The sequence below is a fragment of the Mirounga leonina genome, unplaced genomic scaffold, assembly GCF_011800145.1.
Source record: "Mirounga leonina isolate KUSES-001 unplaced genomic scaffold, KU_Mleo_1.0 Mir_94, whole genome shotgun sequence".
Classification (NCBI taxonomy): domain Eukaryota; kingdom Metazoa; phylum Chordata; class Mammalia; order Carnivora; family Phocidae; genus Mirounga; species Mirounga leonina.
Genome location: NW_023270855.1, coordinates 53,173,115 through 53,177,862, shown reverse-complemented (window position 1 = coordinate 53,177,862; position 4,748 = coordinate 53,173,115).

Below are 4,748 nucleotides of genomic sequence, written 5' to 3'. Positions count from 1 at the left end.
CTTCAGGGTGCCTGGACGGCTCAGTTGGTTAAGCGACTGCCTTCCGCTCAGGTCATGATCCTGGAGTCCCGGGATCGAGTCCCACATCGGGCTCCCTGCTCAGCGGGGAGTCTGCTTCTCCCTCTGCCCTCTTCCCTCTCGTGCTCTCTGTCTCTCATTCTCTCTCTCTCAAATAAATAAATAAAATCTTTAAAAAAAAAATGAGCCCTTCATAGGTGAGTCAAGAGCAGTGGCAGCTTCCATACCAGGGGGCAGGCAGACACCAGCTCTGGGTATGGGAGGGCTTGCAGGCACAGAGAGATGTTTGGGAGACAGAGGAAATCAGCCAGTTTTTAGATGAAAAGAGCAAATGTTCAAAGTGGTGGCCACTAGAGTGTTGGAGTCCAAACCTTGTGAGGAGGGCATCTGTGCAGAGGGATGAACTGGTATGTGGTGTCGGAGCCCAAGTGAGGTAAGAAGAACCACACGACAGTTTGTCTGCCTGGTGCAAGAAGTCAGTGTCCAAGCACAGTAAGGGAGACATCCATACAGAGTAGAGGATGGTGGTGGAAAAGGGAGATTGATTATATATGGGGGAATTGATTTAATTAATTAATTAATTAATTAATTCAGGATGATGGGAACCAGATTTCCCAACATCAGAGAAGGGTATTACAAAGTTGAGTGGAAAGAAAACTAGAATGAACCCTATTGTATTTAATTGGAGGTAGTGGTGTGAAATCATGGTTTTCAAAATATTTGGAGAAGTGTGTGTGTGTGTGTGCGTGTGTGGTGTGTTCCCATTTGTCTACTGGGAGGTCCTAGAACTAGTGATACTTCAATAACAGTGAGCACACCCAGGTCTTGGTTTCTGAATGCCATTCTCCACTTAAAAGCAACCAGGGCTCTTTGGAAAAATGGCTGATTCCAGAGTTGGGACAGGGAAAGCCTGAAACATCTAGTTAGACCAGAAAGGAAGTGTTGGAGAAGGTCACTGGTTGGAGAAGTTCAATGGTTGACCTGTGAGCTGGACCTGGGCATTCAGAGGCTCCTCACTCCCTCCCCAGTCCTTGGAATGTGGGTTCCACTTGCCTTTCCCATTCCCAAAGGATGCGGCAAGGACATAGCCTTGAGATAGTGATGTGGCAATGAGGCCATCTGAATGATATATGTGAATGAATCCTGTTAAGGCCTCTGTATGAACTTTTAAGATTCTGGTAGGCATGTGTGGAGATCTACTTGTCTTGCAAACACCCAAGACAAGCCTCATATGTAATTCCTTTGCTTATTAAAACTGCCACCTACCATTCTGGAGTGGCCTGCTTCTTTCTTCTTTTTCTCCCTGCCCTATGTATATGGGGACCAGTTTCAGATTTCACCCAGGGAAATTCCTGAGGTTGCAAACCAACAGGAAGGAAAACTGATTAGCAAAAAATGGATAGGCAGATGTCAAAAGGACAGAAGTCAGTATGATAGGCTTCCACTGGCCAAATCAAAGACAATTTAAGCATCAAAAATATGCGGGGAGGGAGGAAAATAACATCAGCAAAAATGGCAGAGTAAATTTTGCCCTTCTATAAAAGCAATGTAATAAACTGCAAACTTTGTCAGAATCAGCATTTTTAGAACTCTGGAAATCAGTCAAAATCTTACAACAATTCAGGGAGTATTTAGAAATACTCCCTGAGTTTCTTTAGAAAAGAAGAACAGCTGGATCTCACTAAACAACAGTGAGCTCAGTGAAATTTTAACTCACTCTAGTTCTATTCCCCACTCTCCAACTCAGAAGTAGACTTGAAAAATAACAGCCCATATTGCTGGTACTGGAGGGAGAAGAACATAGCTGGAGCTCTTGAAAATCCTCATTGCCAAACAAAAGTCATTATTTGATCTGTCTTCTGGTTCCCCAGAAGACCACACTTGAAAGGTTAGTCTTTAGTTGACCTTGTTTGAACTTGCCCAGTGCTAAAAGCCTCTCCTCAGTGGACATTTGTCAAATATTTTAACATGACAGGTGCATGGGGTGAAGGGGCAAATAATAACCTAATCACAAGTCTCATAAGGAAAATTTAAGGAATGAAATGTCCTTAGGGGCTTTGAAAAGTTCTGATATATCTTGGGATCTGAAAGGTCACCTGTGTGCACAGCTTTGTGCGTGCTCAGGAAAGACCTGAGAAAGCCCTAAGCTCTCACTTCTGGCTGACTTTGAGGCTCTATGAAAGCAGGAAGTGAAGGCTAAGGCAGAGCTTCAAACTTTCTGGCTGCACGTTGAAGTTGTGTGTGAACATACAAAGACCCTCAGCAGAGACTGGGAGACTTTTAGAGGCGTTCAGGGAAATGCCTGTCCAACTATCACCTAACTTCTAAGCTAACTGACTAGAGATTTTAATGGGCATACATGGCAGAGAATATAGTCTTTGCAGAATTAGTGCAGAAAAGTAATTAAATAAACAAAAAACAACAACTATAACAAACAGCAGGAACAGCAAATCTTTAGGAGGAGGGAAAATCTGATTTCCGTAGTTGTCATAATATTCGAAGTGTCCATTTTTCAACAAAAATATTATGAGACATACAAAGAAACAAGGAGGTATTACCCATACACGGGGAAAAAACAGTGAATAAAAATTCTTCCTGAGAAAGCCCACATGTTGGAGTTACTAGACAAATATTCTAGTAACAAACTATAACTAGACAAATATTCTAAATCAGCTGTTTTAATATGTTCAAAGAGCTAAAGGATATCATATGTAAGGAACTAAAGAAAAGTATGAGAACAGGGGCGCCTGGCTGGCTCATCTGGTGGAGCTTGTGACTCTTGATCTCAGGGTTTTGAACTTAAGCCCCACATTGGGTGTAGAGATTACTTAAAAATAAAATCTTAAAAAAAGAGAAAAGTATGAGAACAATATGTCACCAAATAGAGAATATCAATAAAGAGAAATTCTAAAAAGGAACCATATAGAAATTCTGAAGTTGAAAAGTACAATAACTGAAATGAGAATTTCACTAGTAGGTTCAATAGCAGATTTGAACAGGCAGAAGAAAGAATCAGAAAAAACTGAAGATAGATCTATTGAGATTATCCAGTCAGAGCAACAGGGGGGAAAAAGAGGATGAAGAGGGGTGCCTGGGTGGCTCAGTTGTTAAGCGTCTGCCTTCAGCTCAGGTCATGGTCCCAGGGTCTTGGGATCAAGTCCCGCATAAGGCTCCCTGCTCAGCGGGAAGCCTGCTTCTCCCTCTTCCGCTCCCCCTGCTTGTGTTCCCTCTCTCGCTCTGTCAAATAAATAAATAAAATCTTTAAAAAAAGGATGAAGAAAAATTAACAGACCTAGGGCACCTGGGTGGCTCAGTCTGTTAAGCGTCTGCCTTTTGGCTCTGGTCATGATCCCAGGGTCCTGGGATCTGGCCCTGGGTCGGGCTCCCTGCTCAGTGGGGAGCCTGCTTCTCCCTTTCCTCCCTGCTTGTGCTTTCTGTCGATATCTCTGTCTCTCTCTCTCTTAAATAAATAAATAGATAGATAGATAAATAAATAAAATCTTAAAAAAAATTTAACAGAGCCTCAGAGACTTGAGGGACACCATCAAACATACCAACATATGCATAATAGGAATGTCAAAAGGAGAAGAAAGATGGAAAGGGGCAGGAAATATTTGAAGAAATAGCTGAAAGCTTCCAAAATTTGATGAAAGTGTTAGGCTACCCTTCAACATTCTCCAAGTAGGCTAAACAAAGAGATCCACACTTAGACACATATTAATCAAACTGTCTAAAGACAAAGATAAGAAAGAATCTTGAACGCAGCAAGAGATAAATGTCTCGGGCGCCTGGGTGGCTCAGTTGGTTAAGCGACTGCCTTCGGCTCAGGTCATGATCCTGGAGTCCCTGGATCGAGTCCCGCATCGGGCTCCCTGCTCGGCGGGGAGCCTGCTTCTCCCTCTCCCACTCCCCCCTGCTTGTGTTCCCTCTCTCGCTGTGTCTCTCTCTGTCAAATAAATAAATAAAATCTTTAAAAAAAAAGAGAGAGATAAATGTCTCATTATGTATAATTGGTCCTTAGTAAGATTAATAGCTTATTTCTCATCAGAAACCACGGAGGCTAGAAGGCAGTGAGAAGACATATTCTAAATGCTGAAGAAAAGGGGGGAAAACCCTGCCAGCCAAGAATTATATATCCAACAAAACTACGATCATTCAGCCGTAGAGAAAAAGTACTGATCCCTGCTTCAACATGGATGGACCTTGAAAACCTTATACTAAGTGAAAGAAGCCAGACACAAAACTCACATTTTGTATGATTCCATTTGTACAAAATATGCATCATAGGTAAATCCATAGAGACAGAAAGTGAATTAGTGGTTTTGGGGTGTGTGTGAGTAAAGTGGAAATGGGAGTGACTACTTGGTGACTATGGGGTTTTGTTTTGGGGTGATGGTGGCACAGCATCCATGACACTGTGAAAGCACTAATTGCTACTGAATTGTACAGTTTATTTTTTAAAAAGATTTTATTTATTTATTTGACAGAGAGAGAGAGAGCATAAGCAGAGGGAAGGGCAGAGGGAGAGGGAAAAGCAGGCTCTCCGCCAAGCAGAGAGCCCGACGTGGGGTGTGATCCCAGGACCTTGGGATCATGACCTGAGCCGAAGGCAGATGCTTAACCAACTGAGCCACCCAGGCGCCCCTGAATTGCACAGTTTATTATTTTTATTTTTTTAAAGATTTTATTTATTTATTTGACAGAGAGAGAGTTAGTGAGAGCAGGAACAC